Below are 26,513 nucleotides of genomic sequence, written 5' to 3' on the forward strand. Positions count from 1 at the left end.
CTGGGTTCACCTCTTGAGCTCCCAGTGAATGCCTCTTCCCACCTTGTTGCTGGTTGAGTTATAGTCTCCGGGCAATTCAGTTCGTTACTCATTGATTGCTGCTGGGCTGTCTGTCACTGCAGCACTACATCATTGTGTTCAGTGCTTTCCTGTGTCTGTCAATCTCCAATGCCCTTCTGCTGTTGTTCTGTCCTGTCCTATTTCCTCAAATGTGCTCTCCATTTCACACTGAGTAATATTTCCCCATCTGTTTAAATGTATCCATATCCTATTCTGCCATGTTGCTTCTACGTACCCCATTCTTTTTTTTTTTTTTTTAAGATTTATTATTATTGGAAAGCCGGATATACAGAGAGGAGGTGAGACAGAGAGGAAGATCTTCTATCCGATGTTTCACTCCCCAAGTGAGCCGCAACAGGCCGGTGCACGCCGATCCAAAGCCGGGAACCAGGAACCTCTTCCCGGTCTCCCACGTGGGTGCAGGGTCCCAAAGCCTTGGACCGTCCTCGCCTGCTTTCCCAGGCCACAAGCAGGGAGCTGAATGGGAAGTGGAGTTGCTGGGATTAGAACGGGCGCCCATATGGGATCCCGGCCCGTGCAAGGTGAGGACTTTAGCCGCTAGGCCACGCCGCTGGACCCATACCCCATTCTTAAATGCTGGCTTTATTTCATAATAATAAAACAACCAGGAGAGGGTCCAGCACAATGGCTCAGTTGGCTAATCCTCCCCCTTCAAGGACCAGTATTAGCACTCTTTCATGTCCAGCTGCTGCACTTTCCATCTAGGTTTCTGCTCATTTCCTGTGAAAGCAGAAGGGGATGATCTAAAGCCCTTGTACCTGTACCCACTTCAAGGACCAGGAAAAAGCTCCTGGTTCCTGGGATTGGATGGGCTCAACTCTGGCCCTTGCATGTACTTGGAGTGTGAAGCAGAAGATGGAAAATCTTTCTTTGTGTCTCTCCTTTCTAAAGATCTGCCTTTTCAATGAAAATGAATAAATCTTTTTAAAAATGAACTAGGAGACTTGGATAAATATAAAGTGAAGCTGCCATTAAATTGACATTCTAAAGACAATTTAACAAGCAAAATTCATATAACATCAAACAATTCCTGATATTTTTCTTACATTTCCTGGGAATGACAATAGCATGTTATGCAATTGTCTTACATGCAGCTCTCATTAATACAAATTTTGAACCTAAGCAAAGCAGGGACAGTAAATAAATAAAGCCCATACTGATATGACTTGAAATTTAAATTTGTGTAGAATTAAAATACAATTAACATGCAATTCAATATGGGGAACTTTGAAAAGTTCATGGAAATGTAATTAAAAGGTAATACACATTTCCAATGAACTTTATAAAATCCCCTTTTTATATACTTGTGAATGCAAATTGAGTTCAAATATTGGTTCTCGTTTGATCTTTTTCTTTTCTCCTTTTCTACTGAGATTCCAGTTGCTTGCATGATGGTCCTTGTTAACATAATCATAGTTTTCTCATGTTTTTTGTTGTATTGTAAATCATTTATCTCAGTGTTTTTCTGAGATATTTTTATTTGAAACACTTTCCAGTTTAGTAAGTCTTTCTTTAAACCTATTGAATCTGTTGTTCTTTTAAAGCCATAATCTAGTTTTCTTTCAGTCACCATTTTTTTTCCTGCTGGGCTAATTGACTTTTTTCCCTTAGCATTTCCACACCTGTTTTTAAATTATCCATCTTGTACTTTAACGATCTGAACATATTTAACATAGTTTAGATCATGTTTGAAAATTGAATTATGCATATTTCTGTTCTGTTTTTATTATTGGCTCTTGTTTTATGTTTTTGATTAAGTCTTATTTTTGCATGTTTGTATATTTCAAGTTATAGGCAAGATAGCAAATATAAAAATTATAGAAATAATTTGACAGTATAAGGTGTCCCCCCAAAATAATATTTAATTTTGTTTCTGACCTCTATCTAGGCTATAAGCAAAAACAATATCAGATAAACATCATTCAATAATAGAATATTTGAGGCTGGTGATTTAGTCCTTCTCGCAGATGTCTCTTATTTGTTTGTATATTTGGCACTTATATTCTTCCCCACCTCGATGTCTCTAAGGTATCATCTAATGTCCAATTGCCCCCCACCCCGGCATCCCTGGGTGCTGCTGTAGTTTGACAGCAAGTAGCAATCCCTCCCTTGCTCCTAGCTAACTAAATAAGGAATTACAAAGTAAGATTAATTAAGATTCTTGTGTAGTAGAATATTTCAGCTACAGTACCTCTACCAAGCTCATTCACTGAATAAACAACTTAGGATAACCTTGAGGAAATTCTGTATTGGATAAAAATATCTTAAGGTATTTACTAACCAAGATTGGAATGATACAGTGATTAGCATGGCCTCTGTGCAAGCATGACACACAAATTCATGAAGTGTTCCAGAAGTATTTGGAAAACCATGTCACCATAGTCCGAAAAGTATGAATTTACTCTAAAGCATAACTATGACTTAGTCTCCAATCCCTTCACTACTTATTTTATTGATTAATACATAAGGCTAATTCAAACCAATACTGGAATAAAGTAGATAACAATAATGTTTAAGTGTGATTAATAAGCCTACAAATAGTTGAAATAACTTCGGGTAGATGTTGTCTTGTTGACTGGATGGTTTATTAGCTCTCCTACATTTTATCACATGTATTTCTACTTAATATATTATGTTTACGGTTACCAGCACATTACCTACAGACTTCATTCACTGGTCTCAGCAATTGAAGAAGGTCCAAATACTCTTGCTTCTTTTTCCATTTGCTGACAGATGCTTTAAATGTTTTCTTATAGTTTATTCTTTCTTGCAACTTTTGCTAGAGTACACTCTTCACCCTTTCTTCTTCATCTTTCAAGGATCAGTTAAAGCATCACCATCTCCAGAAAGCACCCGCCCATATCCTAGCTCTATTTTTCTGTAACATTTCATGTGAATGTTAATCATATCACTTACCTCGCTGTACAATAATTTTTCCTTAGTGACCAGAGATTTTATGTTTTCTTTCTCATAGTGTTTCTTATATCTCAGATATTGCAATAAACATAATGATTCTTTGAAAAATGTCCTTAAATAAAAACAAAATTAAAATAGACTGTTCCTTTGGTATGCTATGGCTTGGTTTAAGATTTTTCAACTTTGTGACAATGAGAAAACAACAAGCATCAGGTAGAAATTGTAGTTTGAATTTTAAATTTTAATCTTCTCCCAGGCTAGTGATGCTCTGCTTATTACTCATTTACAATACTGACCAGTGGCAGTGAGAACCAAATCTCCCAGTCAGTCACACAGTCGTTGGTGAAGTCAACTGAAACTCCTCAGTGCTGTTTTCAGTATTTTTGGTAGATACAGAAAAGCATAAACCACATGTGATATCCAACACTTTGCTGTGCAGTTGGCTTTATGGTCAATGAAGTCTGACCAACTGCAAATTAATGTGATTGCTGAGAATATGCTGGATATTTAAGGTACATCAGGGTATGCTATGTACGTTATGGTGCTTGTGGGTTGGGTGCATTACAAAATGTTTAGTTCAAAGACATTTTCAACTTAATGTTGAATTTTTATGTACATACCTATCTTATGTCAGAGTATGATTTTTACATATGTGTTTATGCATATAAATATAAAATACTAGGCATATTTAGAACTTTCATTTAATCACTTTCACTAGAAAGGGAAATAAAGAAAAGCAGGCCTTTCCTGAGATTTGGATTGCTCAAGAGACTATTGATAGAGACATAGCATATTAAAATAGTGTTTAAAAAGACCATCTCATCCCTTGACATTCTGGTTCATGTTGGGAACTGGAAAGATGACACTAAGTTACTTATCAAAAGAAAACTTTTTATACAAAACTCTATGAGCTTTTCCTTGTAATAAAAACAAATTACTTTTACTGATAGTATTGTTAGGCTAAATCAATTTGCTTGGTAAAATAAGCTTTCTAAGCCATTAAAAAACAAATGCATTTGCACTCTCTTTAAAATGAAAATTTTGATTTCTAACATGTATGTCATCCACGTGGCTTGCTGGTTAAATCCAAGAACAAAGACATCAATAGCAAATGTGAAATAGTATTTAAAAGTTTATGTCACTCCCAGATTTTCCTTATATTTAGGTGATTACTCTCAGCCACCAGCCTTGGGGATTCCACTGAGGTACATGATCTCTCATTTTCCTGTTCTGTTATACTCACTGACCTTTGAGACTATCCCCAACTCTACCTACATATTTCTGCAAGCCTCACTTCAGGACACTCTTTGGGTTGAATGAGAATGAAACAAGGAACACTATGCCTCTACCTCATGCACTAAAACAGCCATAGAACTAATGATAGTATTTTAAAAATTAGTGGTGGTAATTATGGCACATTATAAATAAGCTCATTCTGAGGAATACGTATAAATATATTTTCTTATTCTTTATATAATGAGCTTATGATATTCAACCATCTATGAGTATTCAAAGATCTATGAGTAAAAGCTTGCAATTGTTTTGATTTAATTAATTTGTCTAAAAGAGAGACAGAGGAAAAATCCAAAATGGATGACAGGAAAATGATGTGCTGATTCTGATGACAAGAAGATAACAGAAAAAAAGTAGAGCAATTATAATTCCAATGAATGCAACTTGTGAAATAACACAGTCTCCAGAAGTTAAAAATCATGTATTTTCTCTTTTATGTACTAGTTATTATAGAATATAAAAAGTCTAGGATTAAAACAGACTTCTTGTGATCTGGTGGTTGTTTTTAATCCTAACTCATACTTCTGTGGAAATATATTCTTTGTGCTTTTTGCTTGTTGAATATTATGCATAGTGTACATTAAGTCCATGATTACTGAGTGGAATGAAATTATGGCTTTGTAAAAATTAAAAGAATAAAAATGGAAAATGATTTGAAGGAAAAAGGCAAGTAGTTGATTATTTTCTCAGAATGGTACCTATGAAATACATAAAATCTGTTCTCTTTATAGTCATAATTTTCAAGTGATATAACAAGAAGTGAGAGGAAGAGAGAGAGAAAAAACAAGAGTTAGGTGATCTGTCTTCTAATTTACTCCCCAATGCTTACAACAGCTAGGATTGGACCAGGTCAAATCCAGAAGCCAGTTGAGCAGTTAAGTATCACTGAAGACATTGGTTGCTTGGTACTCCAATGGTAGGATTACTTGGGTGTGAAAGAAGGAAGATTCCACTTCCCACTGGCTTGCAGACAATGTCTGTACTCTATAGGCACATCATGAAAGCATATACATGTCCACTCACTATTGTCATTCCCATCAGAATATCTTGCAAATACGGAGACCTGTTCTTTCTCTCTACCTAATCCCTACATGATTTTACTACCTAATGCCTTTTAACAAATCTTGCTTATGATATGATCAGTGTTTGTCCATTACCCTATTTTCTTGATCTCAAATTTTGATTAGGGCATCGGGCAGCTGAGCTGAGGCCAACACCCAGTTTAACTCAACTGTGTTATATGAAGGTAGTTAGGTTTCTTATATAAACTTCCATGAGAGTTTAAAAATTTGTTTTTCCTTAACCATTTCAGCCATCTTATATACTTAAGCTTTCCTCCTTTTTTTGCAATTTGCGGTTAACCCCTTCCACTGTCTCAGACAACTAGTACCCTTTAATGCAAAGGTTTTAAAAGCATCAAGGTAGGGATATCTGTCTACAATATGGATGGTGAGCCCATGGAGAATCTGCCCCTGAAGCAGGACAATCATTTTGCAAACAGGTGTTATCCAAAAGCGGTATACCTGCTGTGGTGCACTTATCTACCCTTCTCAACCTGGCATCCATTTGGCAGTTTAAATGAAGAAAAATCTGTTACACAAATGAACATAATCATATTCTGGCTTTCGCAGACTGGATTCTTTCATCCTATTATTGAACATTGGCAGACTCAGCATTGCAAACATTAAATAGCTACTTGATCAAAATATACAACAAAAGTGGGACTCCAGCCTGATGGGAGAAAATCCCCACAAACAAGGAATTTAGAGACATATGTGGTCAGCCTACATATGAAGTCTGGAAGCCCAGGAAAAGAATTGAGGCAGGATAGTTCTTTTCAGAAAATAGTCAAAACAGATACTTGTTCTTCCCTTTTTCCTTGACAATGTGCAGGAAATGGGAAATGCTTCCCATTTCCACTCTATTTTCTTCCAGATAGGAAAGCAACTCTAAACCATGAGACTCTTCACTACTATGCATTCTCAAGAATTTATCACAGTTTGATCCTACCAAATTTCAACAAAGAAAATAAGTGCCTAATCTGTATCTGTAATGCTACCTGTTCACACTATAAGTTAGGGGACCAAAAAACCCGATCAAAATGTGTGAACTTATACTATACTACAATTTTACAACTAGATCTGTTTTGCTATAGACACAGTAAATGGATGGAAGTCCTTATTATAAGTTTTGATGGCATGTATGAAAAATTATGAACTGCTCTGAGTTGCAGGCTGAACCCATTCACGTTAGCCTCATTCAAGCAACAGCTGAGAATCGATTGTGATGTAGAAATGAAAGAATTATGAAAAGATGTCTCTTCAAAAATTAAAAGCTCCTCATTTTCTCCCCCTTCCGAAAGCAAGGGATGCTCCTCTCATGTGGAAATCAGCTAATGCCATCCAGGATAAAAGTCATTGGACTGAACCCTTTCAAGGGGAAGCAGGAGTAATGACGCTGTCACAGTATAAGCCCCCTTTCAATTCAAGCCTTAAACTAAATTTAAAAAGAGACAAGAAGTTTTACTGTTGGCTCAGGAAAAAAAAAGTATAGGCATAAAGTTAGTGTCATGTTTGACCTTAGCTGGGAGGAGACAATGATCACTGTCTTAACTCATAGGAAAAACAGTGTTTCAGCATGTTCATGATTATGAAAACAACTTATGTTGCTAAACTCAGGTATGCTATTTCAAATACAGACTTGCCAATGGATTGGCTGAAGTAAGATTATTACACTCTTGAAGAACAAGAACTTAAGGATCATAGATTGACTTGTACAATGAAAGGATTATGTGCCAGCAAGACAGACAATACACAAACTAGCAACCATGAAACAGAAATCTGGGGAAAATGCAGCTGCCTTTTTAGAGAGGCTTAAAAAAGGTTTATAATTATGTAAATCTCCAACCCACAATGAAAGAGATAATGCCAGAATATTTATAATGCATATTATCAATGATAATAGAAAAAGAAACTTGAAAAATTTGTGTTAGAAACAGCCACCACTTGACTGGCATACTAAAGGTTGCCTCCATGATCTGCTTTAACAGAGATCATGAGGAAAATGTGAGAGGTAGGCAAAGGAGCTATGAAGATAAACAGCGGACCCAACTAGCAGGTACTCTACACAGTGATCTACCATCAGAAAAATGTGACAAGGCCAGTGACTGCCTAAGTAACACCTACTACTAATACAGGAAGCATGAGTATCATGCAAGTAGCCTTAGTGACCAAAGTTGGGCTGTATGAAAGACTTAACACACTTTGCTAAAACTAGGCTAAGAATGAATCTTGCCTCAGAGTTTGTGGATTTCCAGGTGTGAAATACATACTATTTTGACTCTAAGATCACAAACCCTTTGCTCTGCATGGCTCTCAAATTCATATTTGATAGAATTTCAGCATATATATGTATGTGATTATATATACATATATATATAATAAAGGAGGTACCTATTCTTTTCCAATCTTTTTAATTAATTGATTTCTTTTTTTTGTTCCAGTTCCCTTCCCAGTCAAGCCAAAGAGTGATAGTCAATGAGATACCTTTCCTAAAGAGGTTCAAGGTGCCATTATGTTGTTTCTGGAGTTAGGCCAGAATTGTCCATTAGTTCTTGGTAAAGGATAAATCTCCCATGCTCTTCATAAAGGGGCATTCTAAGATAGTTAAGAGCCAATGTAAACTTCTCCACAAAGAAAAACAGTTTAATTTCTATTGTTGTCACATGTCATCCCAGACCTAATGTTTCACATGAAGAGATACATCTAACAAAGGTTTTTGCCTTACACTTCTGTGTTTGGCATCAAAACACAAGCTGATAATTATTGTGCTTAAAAGACCTTAATTGTTTTCCAAACTGGAAACTATACACTATAGAGCCTGAAAGCAGAGCAGGGATTTTACCCAGTACAAGTTGTGAAAGCCATGCAATTCCTCTTGCAATGCATTCATCTCACCAGAAACACACACACACACACACACACACACACACACACACACGGAATATAGCCTAGTTCAAGAGTTGTGGGTTATTAGTTTTCAGCTTTTACAAGATTTTAAAAGACTATGTGATTTTCACTTTTAGGTTTTAGGATATCTTTCTCTACAGTACTATAGATAGTTTCTGTCAGTTTCTAATGGTCTTTTAATGGATTAGCAAATAAGACTTAAAGCAATAAACAGGACAGTGTTCCCATATTTATTTGCACCAGTTCTTGGGGACTGTTCAAAAATGTATATCTTGAGGGGTGGGGAAAATGATTCAATGTGGATGACTTGCACATCTGATACCTTACCTGAAACTCCTATTTGGGGTACATAAGTTAAACCCTTGAATTTCCTGATGAAATGTGGCTGCGGGGTTTCCAGGAAGACTATACATCTGGTCCACCAGGGAATAAATATTTGGGGTTGAACCTAACTCCTGAGAAATGAACTTGGCCTCAGAGAGGATATACAAATACAACAAATTCCTACTCCTACAACTTTAAGACATCTTAAGACATTTCTACAATTAACAGGATTTAGACATTATAGATTGTTGGCATAAGGAAATTGCAAGGTGCCTATGTAAGTCCCTCAGGAGCAAGCAAGAACATGACCTCTTTTGAAAAACAGAACAAAACACAGAATTTTCCTGAATATGTTAATTTTTAATGTATTGCTGCATACTTTAAGAGTTCTGCCGAAAAATTTCTAGTTGCAGTTATCAATAAATGTGGTTATATTTGTCAAAGGACACTGATAATAATTGGTTAGGACTAAGTGCTAAGGAGGCCAAACTCAAATGTTCTTAACAGCTAAATATTATCAAGAAGCAAAGGCTGTTGTGATGAGTACTACCTCGTGACTTGTAATCTATCAACCTGTTGGATACCTTTACAAAATTTGACACAGATATCTTCTTTAATGTCTACAAATAATGGTGGATACCACTTTATTGTCAAATGACACCTTCAAAATTACATTTGGACAAGAAAACATTCTTTAAATCATATATCAGATATATTCTTTACTAAAATGAGAGTGCTTTAATTAAGTGACAGATAAAAGTATACCAGATCCTCATTCTATGTAATTTTCACATCAAAATAACACACTGCTTTACTTTCAAACTGACTCCCTTTTGCCATTCTCAGAGAAAAATAGACCTCTTCATTCTTCTGCTGAGGCTGCTGTTTTGGCCTATGATAACAGAAGGGACCTCAAGCACTGATTCCTGATCAATGCACATGAGATCTGGCTCACAGATCAGAGCAGTTCTGTCAGAGATGAGTCATAGCCCAGAAAATTCCTGAAGCTCATCCTGTTTTCTCAGGAACCGCAGTTCAAGCAGCAGAATTGATTGCTTTAACAAGCACACAAAAACCATGCAATTACAAAAGAATTAATGTATATGTACTGATTCCCAGTATTCCTCTTTTTCATCCTACTGTCTACACAGGCCATCTGGAGGGGAATATTTGATGGTCCAAGATACACCTATTAAATATGCACCTCAGACGTCTTGTGAATGTTCATCTTTCCAGGGATCACAGACATACGCTGCAGAGAACTTCAAAAAGGATGGCTTGACATTTTCTTAGGTAATTTTTTCAGAGTTTCAGTGGGTAACAATACCACTAAAAGTCTGATATTGTGGCATTTAATCCAAGTAGGCACCAAAGAAGACTGAAGCCTTAATACATCACAGAGGAAGAGGTGTGGACCAAAGAGCAAGGATACCTCAAAAAATGGGAGATTGTATTAATGAGAGGACATAACATTCCTTCTTCAAGCATCATAATGAAAACATGTAAGGATTATACGATTCTTGCAATTTTGGGGGAGACAAAGTTAAGAAAATATATAGTGAATCGTTTTCTGGAAAGAGCTAAACAAGCAATATCCAATGAAGAAAATTAGCACATAGATTTTAAAACATCATGTCCTAACAAATCAACTTATTATCAAAGATATCTGTACCGGATGGATGGAAAACTTCCCTATTAGAATTGAAAGAGCTCAGAAGGTGGCCAAAAATATTCCCAGAGGAAGTTGTCCTTTTTTTTTAGCATCCCAAGATCACCACAAAGTGAAAATAGGCCTTCTTTCATTTTCCAAATTCCAGTAAAATAGAAAGGGGCAAACAGAATATAAAGATAAATATGAGAAAATGTTGTCAGGGTGAATACTGTACATCTTCAGGATGGTTGGACTAAAGGGAACTTGCTCCACAGAAGCACTGTTCAAAATTTTAATGGAATCCAGATATGTAATGATGCTCTCCTGCAACCTCCCACTTCTCTTTTGGCTTACATGCTGCCAATTTGCATTCCTGGCTAGCACCACTCCCTTTAGCAAGTCAATTCAGGCTCTAACAGATTCACTAGCCAGTGTTTTCTATGAGCAGATTCTTTTGGAATTTCATTGAAGGCATCAAGCTAATCTGGAAAAGCATGGCTGAGCTCTCAGATAGAATGGGCCTAAGATAAGGCGATTCATCTATTACTGAGGTTCTGGTGTCAGAATGTAGATGTGTCAGTCAAAAAGCTATCCTTTCATGTCATGTTATGGAGCTTCTTTATATGAAGTTCAGTATAAAGACTCAGTTCTTTACACCTTCAGTCACATGAAGTTTTCCTAGGAATATCCTAGGAGATCCCAGATAATTATTTACAACTTTATGTGGGAACGAACACAGCATCCATAGAATTTTGCTTTGGAAGCAGCGAGTTTTTACATATCAAATGATAAATGCCCAATAACTGTGTAAAGTGGTCCCAGTTGCTTTCGTAGGACCATCCTAGCCTAGGACCAAGGAGACTATTTGGTCTGGGAACACTATGCATTGTCTTTACAGTAGATATTTAAAATTTCATTTCCAGATTTCACTTTTCCAGAAGAATTTTAATCTTTGGTCTCTGCCTCACTTCTGAAATTCTTTTTCTTAAGATGGAGGGGAGCAGGGAGTGGAGAACAACCTCTGTTTTGGCTTTCTCAAATCACCCCCTGATTTAAACTTTATATTGAATAGTTACTCAGAGCAATGTTTGGAAATTCTTACATTGATTTCACAGATAAATTATTAGGATAAAAATGAATTAATGCACAAGTTTAGCAACTTGTCAAGCAAGGATTTAAACCACTGACATCTCCAGAGATCACATTTATTATTTATGTTGCATCTTTTTCTCATGATACTTTATTTATATAATCTTGAAATTTGAAGAATACTGTCATTTTTTCTGCACACTGATACTGCAAAGCCTATCCCATGGAATCTTAGACACAAATATTTAGTCACCATAAGCTCCATTTTCCCATGAAAGTGAAAGCTTAAGAACTGAATTCATATTCTAGAGGCTAAAGGCCTCACCTCGCACACGAAGAATCCTGTATGGATGCCAGTTCCAATCCCTGCATCCCTGCTTCCCATCCAGCTGCATTATTGTGCCCTCGGAAAGCAGTCAAGGACAGTCCAAAGCCTTGGGATCCTGCACCCACGTAGGAGACCAGGAAGAGGCTCCCTGTGGAGTGAATCAGTAGACGAAAGATACTCCTTGTGTTCTCTCTTCCTCTCTGTATATCTGATTTCCAATAAAAATAAATAAATCTTTTAAAAAAATTCAATTTATGTGTTGGTGTCTTATTAAAAAATCATCAATTCTAAGATCCCCATTAACCCTGGAAACTAAAAAGGTTATTTATTTACAATTGAAGAATATCATGTAATATGATTACCCAACACAAAGTCCAAGCTGATAACTCTTAAATAAAAAAAATACGTTAGCAAATAAATCACTCAAATTTACAAATAAATCACTCAAATTTATTTGTAAATAATATGAATTTTACATGACAAAAGAACCTTGCAAAATCAATACACAAAGACCTAGACAACAATATATCTTCATGAATAGTCACACAGATGTGTATTTGGAGAACTGAAAAAAGATGTTCTAATGGTAATAAATTGAGATTAGGGAAAATACAGTGAGACCCATTCGGATTCTTAATGGCATCATCGGAAGCAGTCGTAGATTCTACTTTCCAGAGGGATTCAGGAACTGAGTAATGGCCTGCTTCAGGACCGAGATGAAGGACATCAATGACTACCACGAATGAGGTTTTCTCAATATCCTTGTCTAAAAGAGTCAGGATGCAAAGGTGTCATATTTTGGACTATGTCAGTCTGACTAAAACCTGAATTATAAGGACTTCATTAAACTCAACCTGAAAAGCCAGTCTCTCTCTGTCCTTATGGCCTCTCCATTTCACCTTTCAGACAGTTTTATATAGTTGCTCAGAAAGAAATTGCCCTGGGATAAATATGAAAACACTTGTCATCTTAATATGACAGGTGGAAAAGTGGCTCAGGACCTGAACAATAATCATTTAATTGTTTTTGATTGCTTGGGGGCTACTACGGAGTCTTAAAATGATGCCTGGGGAATTGTGTGATAAAAATGTTATGGGAGGATGTATTACGATTTGAACTCCCAAATCTAGTTTTGACTCACAAAATTGTGACACAAATAAATAAGTGAAATAGAAAGAAAAAAAACACAAGTTTTCAAGTTCTCTTCACTGTTTGCAACTTTGAAGCTTCAATTAGAAGTCTGTGACGTGCTTGCTTTGTCAGCACTTACACTGGAATTGGAAAGCGGTCTGTTTGCTAGCATGTCTTTGTCCTTGAGAAACTCAGTTAATTTTTTTGTGTATCAAATGAATAATCAGATATATGTAAAATATGTGAAGTCCTTGTTCATTGTGCATTGGCAAAAATCTTTTTGAACAGAAGCATGGTGAAGGCACATGAAGTTATCTCCTGAAGCCTTCATGTAGGAATACTTAAAAGATCTTCAGAAAATTGGTAGTCTGCTTACATGTGTTACCATAATCCTGGCTTTGGGAAAATGATAAAATTAGTATTACTATACATGGTATCTATGAAAATGATGAATACACTCAAAGAATTTATGAGAGACAAGCATATGATTGAGTAGATAATGTCTTAAGGTATCAAAGTTTAGGTTTCAGAAAAAGTACTGCTCTTTCTTCCAAAGCAATGCTTTGAGAAAATGCGGGAAATATGTTTACTATGAGTGAAAACATGACAAAAGCTTTTTTTTTTAGTATTTTAGACATTGTGCAAAAGGAAGTCTGATATCCTTACATCCAGTGCCTCAGCATCCTCACAGAATGGCAGGAAAAGCTGTAGGAAAGGGCTGAGCATGGGAACTGGGTTGTTGTTGGTCACTGCACCTTCAATGTGTGGCATTAAAAAGATGTGTGAAGTTTTATATGTGTCTATTGAATAAGAGATACTATCCCACTTTTCAGAAGGTTCATCACTGATATGCTTTGCATTACATAAAAATAGCTCTCGTTTGTCTGCCATAGAAGAAATTCAGAGAGAAAATCCAAGTATGTGATCTTGATGTTATTTTTAGTTTTGAACATCCACAATTTTAAATTTTCACATGTTTAGTCCTTTTTTCTCAGGAGCAATAATTCTATTAGAGAACTTGTAGATTTGTTGATAAAAAATAAATATTTATAAGAATTTATATAGAGGGCCCAGCAGCGTGGCCTAGCAGCTAAAGTCCTCGCCTTGAACATGCCCCGGGATCCCATATGGGCGCCCGTTCTAATCCTGGCAGCTCCACTTCCCATGCAGTTCCCTGCTTGTGGCCTGGAAAAACAGTCGAGGACAGCCCAGTGCATTGGGACACTGCACCCATGTGGGAGACCCAGAAGAGGTTCCAGGTTCCCAGCTTCGGATCAGCGCGCACCGGCCGTTGCGGCTCACTTGGGGAGTGAATCATAGGACAGAAGATCTTCCTCTCTGTCTCTCCTCCTCTCTGTATATCTGACTTTGTAATAAAAATAAATAAATCTTGAAAAAAAAGAATTTATATAGAACAATCCCTAAGGACAATTGGAAGAGTTGCTATAGAACCCACAGAGTCAACTTCATCAGTGCACAGTCTATTACTGAAATCCGGAAGGTAGAAGAAAGGAGGTGTTTTTCAGAAGCAAAGAGCAAAGAGTTAGGGCAGCACTGCTTATTCCCACAGTTCCTTAAAGAATCGGAGTTACACTTTCTTGCAGATTGAAGGTGGAATGAAAGATGCATGTTCAGCATGTGTCCTTGTTCCCAATTGGCTTCCTGTGCTCATGAACTCAATTGAGCCTTGCCATCATGTAATTTAGGGAGTTCTGATAATAGCAAGGTGGACTCCAGTCTATCTGGGAGTTATGTGGTGAGTTCCTGGAAAAGAAACTCCTCAAGGCAAAATGGAACACTGTGATATTATAGATGGGGGGGGGGGGAGGCAGGGAATGATCTAATGTGTCCCAGGGAATAAGGATCTTGTAGGGCTAGCTGTCCCACTTCCTCAGTTCAGGGATAATGAGAGGCAAATTTTCTTTCATAAAACCATGACAATGAAATCTTTTTTTTTAGATCTATTTATTTTTATTGGAAATGCGGATATACAGAGAGGAGGAGAGACAGAGAGGAAGGTCTTCCCTCCCATGGTTCACTCCCCAAGCGGACAATGGCTGGAGCTGAGCCAACCTGAAGCCAGGAGCCAGGAGCCAGGAGCTTCTTCTGGGGGTCCTAGGCAAGTGCAGGGTGCCAAGGCTTTGGTCTGTCCTTGACTGCTTTCCCAGGCCACAGGCAAGGAGCTGGATGGGAAATGGGACTGCCAGGATACAAACCGGCACCCATATGGGATCCCAGCATCTGCATTTAAAGTTATTTATAGATGTTCATTTCATAAAGGATTCCTCCACGCTTTCTGATACCACCTGTTAACACAGAGGCAGTTTTATTTTTTTATTTTTTTGAAAGATTTATTTATTTTTATTACAAAGTCAGATATACAGAGAGGAGGAGAGACAGAGAGGAAGATCTTCCGTCCAATGATTCACTCCCAAAGTGAGCCGCAACAGCCGGTGCTGTGCCCCGATCTGAAGCTGGGAACCTGGAACCTCTTCTGGGTCTCCCACAAGGGTGAGAGTCCCAAATCTTTGGGCCGTCCTCGACTGCTTTCCCAGGCCACAAGCAAGGAGCTAGATGGGAAGTGGAGCTGCCAGGATTAGAACGGGCGCCCACATGGGATCCCGGGGCATTCAAGGCAAGGACTTTAGCCACTAGGCCACGCTGCTGGACCCTATGAGGCAGTTTTAAAATCAGAGCTTCCACACAACTTAGGAGCAGAATTTCAGTATCATATCTGACTCAAAATAATCTCAGCAAAGGTTTCATAGAATTCTCTTAAGACCTAAAACTCCATGGGAACTATTTGAGTCTGGGGAAGTTCAAAAGAGACCTGAGGATAATTGCTTCCTCATTTGGCTCCTCTGAGACCTTCACTGTCTCATCATGAAGATAGAGGTAATGACACTTGTTGCCTTGCATTCATTAGTGTAATAGCTTTAATGATTTCATTTCCTCCTACCCTCCACATAAATTCAGATGGTTACCAAGAATGATAATGAACAGTGTTCAGCTACAAGCCACCCAATCTAATGTCCATATGCCAGAGACTGAGAAATGCAGAAGCAGTACTTAGGAATACCATCTTTCTTTGTGCCAAATATGGTGACAGACTCAAGTGCAAGTTGGATTTTTCCCTTGTTCTACAGTTTGAATATCTGAAAGTTTTTGCTGACAAAGGAAGATGCAAACGCATTTATCTTTCAGCAGTGTTGAGTGTTGTGGTGGCAAGTTTCTGCATCAAGTACTGAAGAGGGGACAAGGGAAAAGAGCTAAGTGAGAAGCAGGGAGTCTATTTCCATGAGGGAAAACACAAAAGTTCCCAAGTCCGGTGTGTATTTAATGGAAAGAGATTGATCCTAGTGTGTGCTTTGCATGCAGTGAGTACAAAAGACTTTAAAATAGGATAAAAGTGTCCACAGCGGTCCCAGGCATCTAATTTCATATGAATTCTGTTCTTTCATAAGCAGAAATTGGCTACTGCTTATTGATGACATTGATTATCTTCAAAAAGCCAACAATCTTATTAAATATAAAAAGATTGAGTACTTGGTTTAATCTTGAAGGAATATGTAATGTTTGTTTTGCAGATGGTCTTCATTTGCAGACCAAGTTCTTTCTGCCCATTATGCTGTTACATTGTAAAACATAAAATTAACTAAATAATGGATAAATGCAGTGACACTTGCATTCCTTTAAAAACTTGGCACTCATTTTTAAGAAAATGTTTCATATGAGGTTTTGATTTTTACAGTGCATGCTAACGTGCACATTTTTTTCTTTTTCTTTTTTTTTTTTTGTTAACTGGTAGATTCCTTTGATAACCCTAGTACTGATTAACATGTGTAAGTATTCTGTTCTCAGAATAGGGTATTAAATATGAGTGAGGAATATTTACCATCAACTTGAGTGCCTTATCTTACTTACTTTGCTAGGAACAGTTATTTTTAAAACTTTGGGATTCTCATTAATATCCTATTGTGTTGCACTATGATCTGATTTTAAATCCTTAAGCTGTTTTTGTATTCCATGCTTGTTTTCCGACTTGGCTATTTCGGCTATTCTTAATTTGTTTAAAGTGAAGCATAGACAACTATTCTGTATTCCTTCTTTACGGGTCATTGATGGCACTCCTATTAACAAAAGACAAGCTAATAAGAGAAAACCATTAAGCATTTATTTAATCTACTATTTATATGACATGGTAGCTCTATTAAGATAAAAAGTTATCTGGGGAGAACTACTTTTATGGTTCACTTTTATCTTTACTTGAAATGCAGATTTACAAAGCGCAAAAGAAACAAAGAGAGAAAGAAGGTCTTCTGTCCTCTGGTTCACTCCCCAAATGCCTGTAAAGCCGGAGCTGAGCTGTTCTGAAGTCAGGAGCTTCTTCAGAGTCGCTCACATGGATTCAGTGTCCAAAGTACTTGGACCACGCTCTGATGCTTTCCCAGGTCTTAAGCGGGGAGCTGATAGGAAATGGAGCAGCTGGCACGCAAACCAATGCTCACTGGGATGCCAGTCCTATAGGTACATAAGATATTAGCCTGATATGCCACTGTGTTGGCTTGTGGGAAAGCTATTATTTTCTTTGGTTCATGGAATAGACAGCCATGTATCAATGTGTTTATACCAAAGGGCACACTCTAATCATTTTTGTTTTGAAAGTATGTCTTCCTGTGTTTTCTTTCTGTTTTTTTTTTTAAGATTTATTTTTATTACAAAGTCAGATATACAGAGAGGAGGAGAGACAGAGAGGAAGATCTTCCATCCGATGATTCACTCCCCAAGTGAGCCACAACGGCCAGTGCGCCCCGATCCGAAGCTGGGAACCTGGAACCTCTTCCAGGTCTCCCACGCGGGTGCAGGGTCCCAATGCATTGGGCCGTCCTCGACTGCTTTCCCAGGCCACAAACAGGGAGCTGGATGGGAAGTGGAGCTGCCAGGATTAGAACGGGCGCCCATATGGGATCCTAGCACATTCAAGGTGAGGACTTTAGCCGCTAGGCCATGCTGCTGGGCCCACACACTCTAATCATTATAGCAAACATGCCAAGTTTTGGGGGATAATCTTTGAACTTGTGTACTCCCAGGGGTTTGGTTTCTTAACCAACCTTCTGATAGGTGGGCTGAATGTCTGCCCCATAAATTTTTCTTGTTCATTTTGCTTGTAGCTATTAACTAATTAACTTTCCTATCTCCTCCCTTCTCCGTCCTCCTTCTTTCTTTAAAAAAAAAAAAAAACAAAAAAACAACAACACAGTTTCATTTAACTTCTCAACCAGTCTTAGCACAGCATTTGGTCAACATTTCTAGAAACAGCAAATATAAAAAGAAATCTGCTATTCTTCAAGAGTATAGACACAGGCTATAAACAATATCAAATCCCAAGATGTAAAACTTACTCATCTAAATTACATTTCTTTTAAATCAGATCAGGGAGAACATTTGTCTTTTGGGAACTGGCTTAGTTCTCTAAGGATAATGGTCTCTCACTACAACCTTTTTATTGTTAAAGACGTGGTTTCATTTTTTTGGGGGGGGTTGGTGGCTGGCTAAGAAGTATTCCATAATGTACATAGACCACATCTTATTTATCCAGCCATCTGTTGATGGGCATCTGGGTGATTTTATATTTTATTCATTGTGAATTGAGCTATAATAAAGATGGAAATATAGATATCTGTCTAGTGTAGCGTTTTCCTTTATTTGGGTAAACTTGCAGGAGTGGACAGCTTGTAATTCTTCGGTGTCATGATTCTCTTCCTGGTACAAAGAAGGACATGTTCTTCCTAGTGGAACTTTCCTTTATAATATGAGTCTATTTTTTGAGCTTTTCCTGTGTATGCTCTTTCTCAAAATTATCAGCTGAGACATTTCCTTATGACCAACTACCAATTCTGTTCTCCTGAGCCCATTTTGGGGTAGACTATGGTGGTATCTTCCAGTGATCATATTACAGCATTGTTAAAGCACATGAAGGGGGCCTGGCGGCGTGGCCTAGTGGCAGCTAAAGTCCTCGCCTTGAACGCCCCAGGATCCCATATGGGCGCCGGTTCTAATCCCGGCAGCTCCACTTCCCATCCAGCTCCCTGCTTGTGGCCTGGGAAAGCAGTCGAGGACGGCTCAAGGCTTTGGGACCCTGCACCCGCGTGGGAGACCTGGAAGAGGTTCTAGGTTCCCGGCTTCGGATCGGCGCGTACCGGCCCATTGCGGCTCACTTTGGGAGTGAATGATCGGACGGAAGATCTTCCTCTCTGTCTCTCCTCCTCTCTGTATATCTGACTTTGTAATAAAATGAATAAATCTTTAAAAAAAAAAAAGCACATGAGGGAGCACTTGTTTGAATCTTCACTGGGTTTTCAAGAATTTCAAATGTTTCAAATGTTTTTGTTATCTTTCAGCTATCAGACTATTTGCAGAAATGCACATGTTAGAAAAAGCTCATTAAAGTGACAACACTCTATAATATGATGACTTTTCCTTGCTCATCTGGGCAGCAGAGTAACATTCTTTTCAATGAAGCTATTTAGAAAAAAATAGAAATAGTATATAATTCATATTAATCTAATTCAGTTTGAGAGTGACTACCTGAAGTTTTCTATTAAGTCTAAGGGCAGTTAGAAAGAACAGCACTTTCAATAGAAGTTATCTTCCATGGATGAGGGGTATAGGAATGACAGTTCTAGGGTTAAATAGTTACAGCCTTGAATCATAAAAAGAGAACACATCCTTCAATGTAACTGAGTTCTATATGAGATAGTCACTACAAAGTACTTAAAATGGTGGTTCTCAACTCCAACTGTTCATCAGCATTGCCACTTCATACTGAGTTTTCAATTAAGTGTATCTAAAGTGATTAAAACAACACAGCAGCATCCACACTAACACCAGCAACCAACTAGAGGGTAATGATTTTCCACTGGGGTTGAACCTGTTGGCTTTTTCCCATAGTAAGCAATCAATATGTATTAACTCTTATTATAGACATGAAAACCAATTCTTAACTGGCATATTGGTAACATAAAAAATGATCTGAAAAAAAAAACCAAATTTCAACTATATTTGTGAGGCAAATTCTACTTGAGCTATCCCTATCATCAAAACCAAAATTTCAAAAAATAAACTTTTTTTTCAAAAAAAAATGTGACTTCAGAAATCTATCTCTGAGTACCCATTAGCATTGTTTGAGCATATAATTTGGAAGAATATGCTTATAATCTAAGTCAAGATCCCAAATATTTCCCTTCTACAGAAATACATAAGTTAACTGACACATATTATAAATTACTATTTTGTGATACTGATTCATCAGTCCCTCTAGCTAAATTAACTAGAGTGCCGTACAAGATGAGATCAAATGTAACATTTTTCAAAAAGATTAACAATTATCACTCCACTTTTCATTTCCTTGTATTACACATCTCTTCAACTGTCTAAATGCTGTGTGTCATGGACTGAATTTCATCGCTTTTACTAATTCACATATTGAAGCCCTAACCACTGCTACCACAAAATGTCACTATGCTTGAAAATAAGGCCTTAACTTAAAGTGAAGCCATTAGAGTAGTCTCTAATCCAGTTGCATTTGTAGTCTTAAAAGGAGAAGTAATTGGACACACACAGAGATACCAGGGGCACTTGGGTAGGGGGAAAAAGATGGAACATTCATTGAGAAAGCAGATACTTGTGAACCAGAGTGAAGTCTCAGACACCCAACTTTTTTTAAAGATTTTATTTATTTTTATTACAAAGTCAGATATACAGAGAGGAGGAGAGACATACAGAAATATCTCTGTCCAGTGATTCACTTCCCAAGAGACCACAAATGGCCAGTCTGCACTGATCCAAAGCCAGGAGCCAGGAGCTCTTCCAGGTCTCCCACGCCGGTTCAGGGTGCCAAGGCCTTGGGCCATCCTCGACTGCTTCCCAGGCCACAAACAGGAAGCTGGATGGGAAGTGGGGCTGCCAGGATTAGAACTGGTGCCCATATGGGATCCTGGCTTTTTCAAGGCGAGGACTTTAGCCACTAGGCCACTGCCCCGGGCCCAAGAAATACAACTTTTATACACTCTGTTTTTGGACTTGTAGCCTCCAGAACTGTTAAATTGCCCATTCTGTGTTATTTCCTGTTGACAGCCCTCACACATACACTGCCACCAGTAAGTCTCTCTTATTTTCTCAGGAACCTATTTCTTCAGGTTTTTATCCTCACCAGGCTTCTGTGATGACCAATGTCAAGGACACTGTAGCACTTGCTTCTTTTTTCCTTGAAATTCAGTTTTCTCTAGGCTTCTAAGACAACAAATTCTATTGATTCCCTTCTACCCTGGCTGTGTTATCTCAGCCTTCATTGGAGTTCTCTCCACCTTCTTCATCTCTTGACAAACCTTAAGTCCTAGACCTTTCCATGATTTTGCCTCCCAAACTTACACCCTCCTTATCTGATATCTAACTTGTAAACTGATTGTTGTCTGATTCCTCCTAATCTCCACTATAGCATAAGGAATTTTGTCTGTTTATCCACTTATATATTAGTAATCTAAACTAGTGCCTGCCACATACTAAGAAGACTCAACAAATGCTTTCTGTGTGAATAAATGGGGTAAAATGCACCAATGCTCTTAGAAAAAATATCTGTCGGAAGTATAGGGTCCTCCTTCACTCTCTGAGTTCTTTTCTGATGAGCTCATCTTATGTTTCCCTTTATTTGGAAGCAGCAGAAGTTTATCAGTAGCAATTCTGTAAGTTCTGGGTTAGACCTAGGGTAAGTGCATGAGCTTCAAATCTTGGAAGCTCTGTCTTCACTGTTTGTAATAATGCTGGTGTGTTCTTCAACCATTCTTTGCCTGTTGCCTAACATTTGAATGAGAGACAGTGACTTTCTCTCTTTAGAGTTATCCTGGAAGCTAATTGAGAGAATAAGTGTACTTAATACAGTGTCTTTCACCTTCCAAACACTTGATGTTATCTTCCATCTTCAATATGATTAGTGTTTTGAGGGAAGTTACACAATCTCTCTAAATACAGAAACTTTTTTTTCCGCTGGTTGCTAGTGCTGTAATCCACATAGCCGAACCATTCATATACATCCTCAGTAATATGACAGCATCACTTAACCAGCCATACAGGAGGAAGGAGACATCAGAGAATTAAGGCTTATTTAGCTGTTTGGATGGAGGAATGTCAGAATTACTTTTTTTTTCCTATGGAAGTCTTAACATATTACACAATTTCTTTTACTTCTGCACAGAAAGACAGAAAACAATCTCTGCCATTTTGTTTTTGGAAATGTATAAAATCATATCTCTAGGTAGTTAAGGAAGAATATAGTGTATATAGGGAATCGGCTGTTATAAGTTCACACTATTAAAATAACTTAAATATAACAAGATATAAAATAACTTTATGTACCGTACTCCCTCCTGTTTGCAGCAGGAAGCAAAGATGTCAGTTCACAAAGTTTGGACCAGAGAACTTCGTGTAGCCCAAGGAAATAGGCTAAAACATAAAACACAGTGGTAAGAAAACCTAAACACAGGTTGCTAGTGTACTCAGGAAGCCTAAATTTTGAAGAGACTATTAGTGGGAACAAATCTTAGCCACACAGATCATGAATATGCTGTTGAAAATGTGCATTAAATATTAGAAAAAGAAAAACCCGGACACTTTATAAACTTTAAAATGAAATGATTGTAAGCACCAAACAAGCAAATATGATGCAGGATTCAAAGAAACAAGTGGCATAGTGTGGGTGTAAAGTATACAATGTGGTTTATTTATAAGTATTTTGGAGATTATTGAGATTAATTCCCTCCCCGACTCCTTAAACTAAAGGTAGGTCATTGGAAGCAGCAATACTTGCTGAAACAAACTTAAATTTATAGGGAAATGGATTAAAGTTACAGAAAAGAATGAAACTCCGCATAGGTGAGTGATGCTACAAAAATCCAGAGATGAGCTTTGAATTCAAGCTATTTGGATTCAAATTTCAGATCTATGAAGTCAGTTAGTGTTTGGTAAGTGTGAATGATTTGTAAATGACAGAAAGAATGATTATAAAAGCTTAAGAAGAAACATATTTGGTGTTTCCAAAAGTAGATGCACACTTGGTCAACTAATTACTGATATCTGAGCAATTAAAACCCAGTAAAGTCTGCATGTCTGTTTCTTGAACTTTAAAATACTGTGATCATCTTTTACTGAGATAACTCCAATAAAAGAGAAATAAATATATTGGTTTGTAGATGCTAATAAAACACGTGTATGTATCCTTCTCAAAATCCTTTTGTGAGTCCAGTGCTTGACTCAGCAGGTTAAGCCGTGACTTTTGCTGCCAGTATCCTATATTGTAGCGCAAGGTGATGTTCGTTATTCTGCTTTCAGTCCAACTTCCTGCTGATGCACATCCTGGGAAACAGCAGGTGCTTTCTAAAGTACGTGAGTCTTGGCCACCCAAAGTAGGTTAGCCCTAGCCCAGTCTTGTTATTCAAAGACATTTGAAGAGTGAATTAGCAGATGGATGATCTCTCCCTGGTATCTCTGTGTCTCTTTGTGTGTCTCTTATCAGTGCCCTCTCCCTGTCACTCTGTCTCTTAAATAAGTAGATATTCAATGATAAGTAAATGAGAATCCTTTTAGACTGTAAGAAAAGATGCTATTTTGGCAATGATGTGCCACAGTTCAACTGGGTTGGTCAAGTCTTATGCTAGAAAGGATGTGAAAGGGGATCAGAGGAACATTCCTGCTGCTGTTTGTTCTCAATTTCACCATGCCACCCTTCATTTGAGGCCATATCCCTAATGAAAATGTTATATACAGCTTCCATTTTCCCTGGATTATTATCAAAAACAATTTTGTATAAGGTTTAAGATTCTTTTATCTGTGTTTTTGTCAGTCACGTCAATAGAATATTTTCCTGCTGATTCTCTCAAGCTCTAGAGCAAGGTTTGTTGTCACAAAAAGCTGTCTAACTCCTGAGAGGAATGAATCTTATGGCTCACGGTATAAACTTTCAAAACCACCAGCTGTGTTGTCATTGTAGTACAACCAGTTCCTTGATTGATATCCGTGTCTGAGCTGTCTTTGTATTCCTGGCTTCCCACTGGTGAGCAGATAACAGATAAGAATAAAAGAAGGAACAAGCAGACAAACACTAGATTCCCTAATGATATTGGAATTCACCTTCTCTTCAAGAGATTGTTATTTGAAAATACATCAGGCATGGCAGGGCAAGTCAACTCGCCCACAGATTGAGGCTTTTGAAAGTTTTTCTTTTCTGATGCTGCGGTTCATCTAATTTTTGGCTGCAGAAAATCTATGTCCTGAGAAATCAAATGTATAGAACAATGTTTAATCTCATTAGATGGATTTTTTGTTTGTTTGAGTGCTACCTACTCGTGAGAAAAAAAAAAAAAAAAAGAAAAATGGACCATTTCCCTCAGTGCAAAGAAATATGGTTATTCTCTTTTGCAAATATTTTATTTAAATATATTTAATCCTGGATTATTAACTTGAAGGGAAGATATAATACTTTACATTTGTTCTGAGAAAATTTCAGTTATCTGCTTTTTTTGTTTCTTTCAAGAGCGAGGGAATGCACATATTGAGATGTTATTTGGAAAGTAGAAGACATTTGGTGTTGGATTCTACTCGATAAATGTTCACCCTGACAATACTTCAAAACTTAGTCTTGATTAATCAACCAATCTTACTGTTTTCAAAACTTGTCCGCGTCCATTTTTATGTGAAAAAAAAAATTGCTCTTCTTTCAACAGGTTTCCTTGTATGTGCTGTCCTTAGGCCTTATAGGAAATAAACTTTCTAATTGTATATCTAGGATTCTTTTTGGAGTAAAGTGAATTCAATCTCCTCCAAACTCCCTCTTTGTCGATTTCCAACAACAACAACAAACTCAGATGAATCAGTCATAATATTGGACTTGGTAAAAACTGAAATTACTAGAGAGGAATAGTTTTACGTAAATGGCCAAGGCACATCATTTAAAATGAAAAACATTAGGCTGGCAACATTCTGTTTGGCGGTAAAGTTGAAGTTATCCTTCTGTCTCATTGGACGATCTCCTCTTGTCAGTTTCATAAAGTCCTTTTCAGCCACATTGCACTCAGCTTAAGGGCTCTGATCTCAGCTACTGCTAATTCAGGTAAAGATCTTCATTCGTGCAATGGCCACTGATGACAGAGAAAATCACTCCCCTCTCTTAAAAGCAGATCTAGAGGGCTCTGGCTGCTTCAAATATCTCAGGCAATGTACTGGACTGATTAGCCACAGTGGAGAGGTGTGGAGATAATCTGAGCATTCTCACCAACAGTGCAGACTGTACGACTGGCACTATCATAACTTTTACCTTTAGAACAAAATTGTCCACAATTAATGTGCATACATGCTCTGACAGCTAGAGAGAGGGCAGGAGAGAGCCAGTATGTAGATATGTCATAACATCCTCCATCTGTCAGAGGAGACAGAAAAACAATTAATAAGCTCAAGGGAACTCAGAGGAAAGCACCTTCATAAGGAGAGACTTCCCTGGTGATCCTGTTTCCTGATCCTGATACTAACATTGATGCTTGGCTGAATCATATGTTTCGTTGGTGCCTATGCTCTCCCTGAGTCTTTTTGGCAAATGACAGTCATTTACTGAATGCCTGTGTACTGAGCACTACTAACATTGATGTTGAGATGAATTTGTCAGATATTATGCAATTATTATATACTTCTTGTTTTACAGAAAAAGAGGTAAGGAAGAAGAGCTTTAAAAATTACTACAATTCATGTAGCTAGTACATATACGTTACAATTCAAATCCATGTGTGCCCAATTTCTATGTGTTTTTTTATACATTTAATTTATTTGAGAGTTGGAGAGAGACAAATTAAGAGATTCTGCCTGCTAGTTCACTCCCCCAGACACGCACAAATCTGACGGGGTTTGAACTCAGGAATACGATCCAGGTCTCCTACCTGGGAGTCAGAAACTGAACTACTTTGAGCCACCATTGCTGTCTCAAAGCATCTTTGTTGGCAAGAAGCTGCAGTCAGGAGCAGCAACCAGGAATCAAACTCAGGAAATTTGATATGAGTTGTGGGTGTCTCAACTACTTCACAAAATACATGTTTCGATTTTTGCTTGTAATTTTACACAATTGTCATTTCTTCTCTCTGCTTTGTTTTCTTAGTAAAGCAACGTTACTTTCCTAGAACAAGGTTCTACCTTTTTCTCTAAAGGAATTTTCTGAACTAGTAAGAAGAGAAGGGTATATATTGGGGATTAATATCAGTTTCTCTCCCACAGGTTCCAGTGCAGATACAGCATTAAAATTAACCTTGTCCAAATGAATGGCAGGGAGAGACAAGGAAAGACAGTGACGTTTTGCATCCACTGCTTCACTCCCCAAATGACTGCAACAGATCATTCTTGGCTATGAAGAAGTCAGGAGTTTAGAAGTTGATCCATGCCTCCCATTGGGATGGCAGGGACCCAACTTCTGTTTTTTCTTTTTTTCTTTTTTTCTTTTTTTCTTTTTTAATTTCACTTTGATGATTTTTACATAGTTGATTAGGGTGAAGAGAGTCCAGGGCTAGAAGAAAGTGGGTGAGACCATTATTTCCACATTCTTTTTTTTTTTTTTTTTTTTTGTCCTTCCTGTATGTGGGGAGAGGGGAGAGACAAGGAGAAATGCCACACCCAGCCTTCCAGCCATCCCAAGATCCCCAAC

The 26,513-nt window shown here is 37.7% G+C and overlaps 1 non-coding gene across 1 annotated transcript; it reads left to right on the forward strand.

The window, feature by feature from the left end:
- Positions 1–2,338: 2,338 nt before the first annotated feature.
- Positions 2,339–2,441, forward strand: LOC118758704 (U6 spliceosomal RNA). Its single transcript, XR_004995796.1, has one exon. It is a non-coding gene; the product is annotated as a U6 spliceosomal RNA (small nuclear RNA).
- Positions 2,442–26,513: the final 24,072 nt, after the last annotated feature.

The sequence above is a fragment of the Ochotona princeps genome, chromosome 2 (genome assembly GCF_030435755.1).
Source record: "Ochotona princeps isolate mOchPri1 chromosome 2, mOchPri1.hap1, whole genome shotgun sequence".
NCBI lineage: Eukaryota > Metazoa > Chordata > Mammalia > Lagomorpha > Ochotonidae > Ochotona > Ochotona princeps.